Source organism: Chinchilla lanigera, unplaced genomic scaffold (assembly GCF_000276665.1).
Source record: "Chinchilla lanigera isolate Chin_1 unplaced genomic scaffold, ChiLan1.0 scaffold00028, whole genome shotgun sequence".
Taxonomy (NCBI): domain Eukaryota; kingdom Metazoa; phylum Chordata; class Mammalia; order Rodentia; family Chinchillidae; genus Chinchilla; species Chinchilla lanigera.
The window spans coordinates 22,944,801-22,953,677 of record NW_004955429.1 but is presented as its reverse complement, the minus strand read 5'-3'; the positions used below and the strand labels follow the sequence as shown (position 1 = coordinate 22,953,677).

The following is an 8,877-nucleotide window of genomic DNA, read 5'->3' as shown; positions in this document are numbered from 1 at the left end:
TGAAGTAGGGCAGGAGGATGAACCATACAAGAAGGCACTGTCTTAATGGCCAAGGCTCTGCCCAGCTGGTGGGCCAGTCCTGCAAGACTGTTCTGAGGCTCTATGTGCACAGTGTGTTAAGCCCGTCAGTCCAGGGCCCAGAGGAGGAAGGTTTTACCCATCAGCCCTCATATCCAATTGGTTAAAGTTTCACACCCTGGGAGTGCACTCCACATGGCCTGGTGCCTGGCCTCCTTATCCCGTGGTGTATCCTGTCTGGTGTCAGTGCTATAGACAGAGCCCAGCCATGGCTAGCTCAGGACACAGAGCCAGAGCTGGACCCAGATAGGTGAGGCAGAGAACCCCTGCCAAGATGCTGCAAGAATGTAAATCTGGATAAGTTTATTTATTATTATTATTACTATTATTACTACTATCCACATCTCCATTATTTTCCCATTCGGAATGCAGTGATAGCACTCACAGAGGGAGTTACCCCATTTATTCCTAAACGTGTAGTACTTACATTCTCTTTCATTTGCTTCCATTAGGATCAAGCTAACAAAATCTTTGTGTATTATGAAGAGGTGGGGGCAGGAAACATCAGCTTCATGAAGAGATGCTACCTTCTGCTGTCCCAACTAGTCTTTCTATGGTAGCTTAACTTTCAGTGAGAAAAATGAAGACAATTTGATACTGTTTCTGAAGCCAGAATGCCTTCCTACTACCTTTGAAAAACAGCATTCACTCCTAGGAAGCAGTGAATGGAGCCTGGGAATTAGAGCGTCAGTGAGCCTTCTACGGCCTCTCCCACGTCCCTCTGATCTGCCTCAAAGCAACTTTTGTTCTTCTCCAAGCCCCTTCTTTAGGAGTAAGTTGTTCTTGTTCAACAAGGGGATTGAGAATGTTCTCCCCAGTCCCTAAAATTCAGACTCTTACTGGACCAAAAATAATATCAGTAGTAGTATAAGCATCTCCAGTGAGATACATAATTCTACAATTCTACCCACCTTCCCACGTGCAGTCAGTCTGAAAGTCAGTTGTAAGTGACCAGTTTGTGCTCCGAGAATGGTATCTAGGGACCTAGTTTCCCTTCCCCTCCTGCTCAGAGGACCTCTAATGGGAGCCAGGTGGAAAGTCCCTGGCCGGTGATGCTGAGCCATATATTGGGTCTGACACAGGTAACCGAAGACACCAGTTAGTTGTCATGATGATTATTCTGGGATGCTCTCAGCTTCAGGTAGGTCCTTGTCAAGTCACAGAATTGCTAGGTGCCCTTTGGAGGGATCTTCCCACCCTTCTCCTTGTCTAGATGTACTCGTGTTGTTATATCAGATTTCTCCATGAAATGCCATTTACAGTTAGCCGTTCATTTGTGTGCATACTGGTATTTTCTGTCTTGTAGTATTTAGTGACCTTTGCCCGGAGTTCAGCATTCTTGGCGGGCGTTTTTCCCCTTGGTCACAGAGGAACCCAGTATTTCTCCAGATCCTCGTGAGAGATGGGGATGAAACATCAGCAGCTGGGGACACAAAAATAACTAGGAACAAAATAGACACCCAATTCAGAAGAATACTGAAAAAGACTTTCTGCAGAAGCAGTTTGCTTTTGATGCTGAACACTGTATAGGATTCAATGATAAATTGGCTGTTACACATGGCTATTTTAAACAGGAAAAAGGGAAAGATGAGCATGTAATTTCATGTTTTAAACACAAACAACAGAGTTCTGAGTCTAGATTTTACTCTTAGATTCATGTGGATGATGACTATTACACTCTGAAATACCTGGGTATTCAGAATTGAGACTAGAAAAGCCTTCTAATGCAGTTCCCTTCCTAAATGAGACACAAATAAAACTTTCAGGCTTCACATACCAAAATGAGTCTAGTGGGTGGATGACAACAGTGCCTAAATTTCTGTTCATAATTTCACGGTGTACTTTTTTCATATTAAAAGTGAAGCTTCACTGATTGGAAAGCCAAGCTCACTGAGATACACAATGTCTTTGAGTGAACATTCCAAAAAAAGTGAATGTCTCCTTCTGGCATGGATTGTTCTTTCTTCAGCATTCCTGGCTGACACAGCCACAGTTCTTCAGTTCTGTGTTCTTTACCCACGAGGCGTTGAGCGGTCCCACCCAAAAGCCTTCATGCTACATTACCATAAAAGTCTGCCTTGTGTGTACCACCTAAAAAACAAAATAAATGGGCCACATTATTCCAAATAGCAGTCCTCCTCTCCTAGATGTAAGAAAACAGAACATGTAGCACTTCTCTGGAGTCTGGGTAGTACAGATAGGACGTTGATTTCCACAGTAAAGAAAGGCTCCTTGCAGTCTGCAAAGACTCCCATAATCTTTTTTTTTTTTTTTTTTGCTATTTTATTTTTTTCCTGAGGTATTTTAATACATAAAAATCTCAACCCTAAAGCTGTCTTTGAGATCAGGGAGAAATACTTAAACATTCCTGCATCCAGTTCATGATTCAGAGATTTATTTATAAGACTGTTGATTTTGGGACACCCAACTCTTGCATTTAAGCTGCTGAAGTGAGTCATGTTTGTGGGAGGTAATTACTACCAGAAAGTACAACGAACTTGTAAGCTTCTCTTTAAAATGTCCGCTCACAATCTACAATTACTGCAAATACCAGGCTACCAGGACTTTGGCTGTGTTTTACGGCTGTGTACATTTATTACAAGTGCATTAGGCAACACCCAAACATACTTTTGTCGCAGAGGGTTTCTGGTAAGAGAAATGATTCCTTTTATCAGCATTGGTGTAGACTGCTGGTAGGACTGGAAAGATATAACATCAAGATATCCCTTCCATTTGTGTTACCGTTAAAGATCAGCTCTGACTCACAGGAACTGCGGCAGGCCCTCACCTCCTTCACTTCTCAGTGCCTCGCTTGGACTGATGCTGTGTCCTCTGCGAGACTCCCTGGCTCCCCACTGGTGAAGCGCACACCCTCTGGCCAGTGGCAGAGTTGGTAACATCTTGTGAATCACAATACCAGAGTCTCAGGACATTCTACAGTTCATGAGTTGGTGTTGGAAAGGAGAAAGAGGAGGGACCTGGGTGTTTAGAACTGCCACATTGGGGTCGGGGGAAGCACCAGGAAGACAGAGCTGCAGTATCCCAGGACCGACCCGGCTATGGATGGCTTTACCCCGCCTCTGCTTAACACAGCCCTGCTGAGACCACGGCCTCCCCACCTGCCCTGACACTCTCACCTGCTGAGTTAAGCACACTGAGGCCTGACCCACTGTACATGTGTTGTTTCAGGCTTCTGCGATCCAGTTGTCTTCTTGTACCTGTTCTCATTCATTCACTCATTGCTTGTTTACTCATCATTAATTTAATAACAACTCCCTGTGTGTCCTCGATGTGTCATTCATTGTGCTGGTGCTGAAACATGTCTGTGGATGCAACCCAGTCCCTCTCTTTCAGGATCATTCTGCCTGGTCAGCAGACAACCGTAAGAAGTGATAACTTCAAAAGTGCATGATAAGTGCTACATAGGGGTGATCAGGTGCTATAGGAGCAAGTCATAAAGGCACTGTCTGACCTGAGAGAACAGAAGAAACTGCTCGGGAGTGCCTTCATTTAAGTGAAGACCTGAAGGAAAGGCTAGAGATGGTCGGGAGACTTACTGGGGATGAAAATAAGGAGACGCAGCAATGTATTTTATGCAGGAGGAAAAGAACAAGATGTGAAGATTCAGTTCAAGGAAGCATGCTAAATTCACAGGGGATGGAAACAGCTGTAACACAGTGGTGCTAGAAGAGCCGGACAAGCAGAAACCAGAATGTGAAAGCCCTTGTCTGCGTGCTAAGGAGGCTGAATGTAATTGGACCTGTTTCCTGTGGGAGCAGGCACCTACCAAATGCTTTATATACTGTGTCTAACCATTCAGGCTTAATCCTGGGCAAGTTAGTATGTTCTCTACCATTTGGCTAGCTTCTCTGATGTACCACAATGAGCCGATACCGCAGCTACGCAAGTGCATTATTTGGGTCCTCTGACTTGTGGCGTAGCCCATCATTAGAGACACACACTGCTTCTCCATCTTTATGATCCATCTAGGCCCACAGAACACCCATATCTATCCTATCTTGCATATTTTCATGGACATATCTCTTTTGGCCGATATTAACTCCAAAATTAAGGTCTGGAACATTAAACTCTATGAGCTTACCATTCACTCAACAAATATCTACAGAATTTCTATATGCTAGAAAATATTCCAGGAAATGTACCAGTGACCGAAGCTGAGTCTCCACCCTTATGGAGGTGACATTGTAGTGGAAAAATACAAAAAAATATAATATTTATGGAAAATTGTTTTAAGATAATGATTGATATATAAAGAAACCTCAATATTTAAGGGCTTCCCAGAGAGTATTATTCTGTGTACTGTATATATTTCACATAAACATGAATGCACACATATATATTAACATATACACAAATGTAATAGGCACGTGCTATTGTACTAATTATATATCAACACGTTCTCTAATGACTTTAAGATTCCATAGTAGAGAATTCATATACTTAGTTGGAACTCATACTTAAGTAAGTAATGTTATTGTCACTTATAAATTTTAAGTCTCAGGAGTTGTTTTGAGTTTTAGTTTACCAAATTCAATGTATAATTTTATTTTTAGCCTTATAGTGTAATATGCTTTCAAAATAATATAACTCAGTACATACCTGAATTAGCATTTTTCCTTAAGAAAATAGTAAACACTTTTCTATTTTTATTTTATCTTAATTTTCCACTTGGAATTGTAAAAAACATTGGTACATTCTTGTGGACAACAGTAAAGTGTTTGACAGGGAGTGCAGAACCCTGTGACACCCAAGAGTGTCAGAAAAGCCTGGGGAGCAATATCTGAAGAAATCGAAGCTGAGTTTTCCAGATTTGTAAGATGACGTGAGTCCTCAGATTAAAAGTACACCAGAAACAAGCAGAATGAATAGGTACAACATCTTGAAATTGAAGATCAGCAAGAATTAAGACAAAAATCTTAAAAACTGTTGGAGACCGAAGATTCTCCACAAAGGGGCACACAGTGGGTTGATATCAGACTTGAAATTATTGCTGTAGATGGAAGACAGAGATACATTTAGGAGTTCAGAGAAACTAACTGTAAAACGCAAAGCTGATCTGTTCGGTCTGATTGTTTCATATAGAAGGTTTTGTCCCTTTCCTAGAAAATGCACTTCACAGAACTACACAATATTTCCAAATACTGTTCATGTTCCAGATAATAAAGGAAAACTTACTACATTTTCAAGAATTATTAACATATTGATTTGATTAATAAGTTATTAAAGATAGTAAAATATACTAAAAATGTGGAAGATATAATAAAGAATAGAAAAACAAATCATAGAAGGTACAAACAAAACAAAAAACAGGTCATCTGAAAAAAAGAATAACAAAAGAATAATCAAGGAAAAGCAAAAAAGCACAAATTTATATTATGATCAAAACATGGGTATTTTGATTTGGACTTTTAAAATCACAGAATATTACTATGAACAAACTTATGCTCCAAATTCAAAAATTAAATAAAATAATTTCTACTAAAGTTAATTTAATGAAAATTTTGATAACACAAACAGTTTAATAGCTGTTAAAGAAATTAAATCAATGATCGAAATTCTCTTCCCCACCAAAAAAGATACCAGGTCCTGATTTTACAGCTGGGTGTTTTGTTTTCAAGATGCACATAATGTCTTCTTACACATTTTATTTCAATGAACTAGAAAAAAGAAAAGGCCACATAAATTGTTTTCAAACTTAATGTAATCTTCAGATAAAAAAGAAAACTAGATTTGTTTCATTTATGAGCCCAGAAGTAAAATATTCTAAGTAAAATAATAGAAAGCTAAATTCATCAGTGTATGTTCAAGTTGAGTCTTATCAGGAATAGAAGAACAATTTCAGGAGGAATTACAGTGTCTTTTGATATAATATACCATATTAAGAAAAGCTTTATGGTTACTCACTAAATCCTGAAAAAGCATTTGATTTAAAAATCTACATTCATCATGATTTTTATAGGATCTTAAACAGGGAATAGAAGGAAGTTTCTTTCCCTAATATTTACAGCTGAGAATAATCGAGCTTGTTGGTAAAACTTCACCTTTAAAATCAGAGACACTACAGAGATGTTTCATGTTGCCACTTCTACAATGTACTAGCAGTCATATTCTCAATGAGAATAAAGTGACATAAAAAGGTAAGAGCTATACAAATTGGAATTATTAGGCATATTTAATTACACATAAAACCTAAGAGTAGATATTATTTCTGATAATGAAACAGTGTGAATTTCTATAACCAGGTTGAGAATTGACCCATAGTTTTGGATACAAAGCCCAGAATCATCAGTAACACACTTTGAATATCAGTCAAAGAAGTAACACAAGTGCATAAGACTATCATTTACCTAAGAATAAACCTGATAAAATTGTAGAAGCAAATTTAAAGAATAGAACGTCATTAAAATAAAGTCCCAAATAAATGCAGAAGTTCTGAATAAAATCCACATTTCTGGATAAGAAGACTCACTATAACAGATGAACATTCTTTCCAAATTAATTTATAAATTCAATGCAGTTAATTTAAAATTCTACCAGAGTTTTCTATACAACTTGATAAGATACTCATATGGTAGAGAAACATACATGAATAAAGTGGGGAAAAATTAATAATTTTTGTACAATTATAGTGATCAATAAAAGATTTTGACATTGAGATTTTGGAGATGACAGGAATAGGTTAGAGATCTCAGTTCCTTTCATAGAAGAAAATATAATATCTGTCAGGAATTGCATTATAGATAAGTAGAGTAATAAAATGGTGGAGGGCAATTAGTTACCCATATGAGAAAAGATATGTTTTAATTTTTACCTCATTCACAAGGTTAGATTTAAAACTAAATGTGCAGAGCAGCTTTTTAAAAGTTTAGAAAATTGCATAGGAACCCTGGAGGCAGAGGTCTGAAACAGTATACAAAAGCAACTATGGATGGAATGGATATATTTGACTTCATCAAAATGTACCATTTCTTTATTTAAAAAGATACCACAACATTAAGATAAAATATTGACTGAAAGAAAAGATTTACAATGGCTAATACAGTATCTGACAGGATAAATCGCCAGCAAATATGATTGCCTACAAATTAAAGAAATAGCTCAATAAAAATAGGCAAAGTTCTATTAGATGGAATTTATTGCATAGTGACCAATAAACATGAAAAATTATTCAACTTTTGTAGTCATCAGAGAAATGCAAGATAAAAATAAGCTGTCACTTCATATTATAAGATTAGAGAAATATTTAAATACTGACAGTACCAAATGGTGTCTTGGATGTGGATCGAGGAGAACTTTCTTTTAAGTGTGTCTGTTGGGAATGGTAAATTGTACAAAATATTCGGAGAATAATTTGCCAATACGTAGTAAGGCCAAAACTGCATAGCTGTGCATCAGCAAACCAGCTTTAGACTTGCATACTTCCTAGACAGTGGTGGTAAATCTATGGCAGGCATGCCACGGCAGGCTGTATCACTGAAAGCTCTAAGAGGTTCACCTTCCCTCTCCTAGAGGTACGTTTGCTGTACATGAAACCACTTGAATACCAATCAATAAGAGAATAGGTAAGCAAATTATAACAGATGCAAGCAAAGAAAATTCTGTAACACTTTAAAATGAATGGAATAGAGGCATACGTTTCAATATAGATCAGTCTAAAAATAGAAGAGAAAAAGTTATGCAGTGATACATAGAAAAACATAAATGTATATAATTTATAATCCTTCCAAACAGAGCTATATATTATCATGAAGATCTCGAAGTATGTAGTTTATTAGCTCATTTTGTGTTGCTATAACAAAATACCTAAGGCTGGGTGACTTACAAAGAAAAGGGATTTATTTGACTCTGATTCTGCTGCCCAGAGTTAGCATAACCCTGGCTTCTTGGCAAGGGCCTCCCTTGGCTGTGTCACGGGATGCTGGAGAAACACAAGAGGAAGTGGCTGTGTGCAGAAGAGACCAAGCACCTGGGTAGCCTCGCTTTATAACAACCTGATCTCACAAGAACTCAGACATTCCTGTCAGACCCGGCTCACTTTCAAGGCCAATATTAATCTGCTCTTGAGGATTGCCTATTACTTTTCCACTAGGCACCACCTCTTAAAGTTTATACCATCTCAGCACTGCCATCCTGGAGAACAGGAGTCCAGCAGATTAACTGCTGAGGGACACACCACACGTAAACACTTCTGGGTAGCTCTGGGTGGATCATGGGTACGTAAACTTGGGGACTATATCTTGTTCTGAACATCCCCTCGCTGGTTCTTTCCCTGCTTTCTGTTCCCAGCTGCCGTGAACTGAGCAGCTTTCCTCTGCCTTTCTATCTTTTGCCTCGGAACCAGCTGACCACGTACTGAAACCTCTGAAACCATGAGGTGAAATAAATTTCTCCTCCTTTCATGTGTGGTGTCAAGTATTCCGCCCCACAGACTAGAAGCTGACAGAGTACACCCTACCTCTAACATTGCTGCCCTGGGGACCAAGCCTCCAACACACGCATCTTTGTGGAGGAACCTTAGCTTCAAGATTATTGAAAACTTATAGAGAAATGCCTAGATGATAAATTGTGTTTAATCTTGACCAATTTCAGTTTGTAGCATAGCAGCATCTAGCCAGTCCCTAGGCATGGCTAGCAGGCATTCACTTGTTCCTGGAGCATCTTGTACATAGCTTTAGGGACCTAAGGTGGGTAATAAGTACTCTGTCCTCAAAATATCAGGAATCTGTGCTCTGATCAAAGATTGCTGCTTCTGATCAGGGAAGTATAGATCCAGAGATG

At 38.7% G+C, this 8,877-nt stretch overlaps 1 long non-coding RNA gene across 2 annotated transcripts in view; it reads left to right on the top strand.

The window, feature by feature from the left end:
* LOC102027437 overlaps positions 1 to 5,115 on the top strand; it is a 51,030-nt gene extending 45,915 nt beyond the window's left edge. For both annotated transcript variants that reach the window (XR_261394.2, XR_001234506.1), the window contains one exon: positions 531 to 5,115. This is a non-coding gene — a long non-coding RNA (uncharacterized LOC102027437). The remainder of the gene's footprint in view (positions 1 to 530) is intronic.
* The last annotated feature ends 3,762 nt before the right edge of the window (positions 5,116 to 8,877 follow it).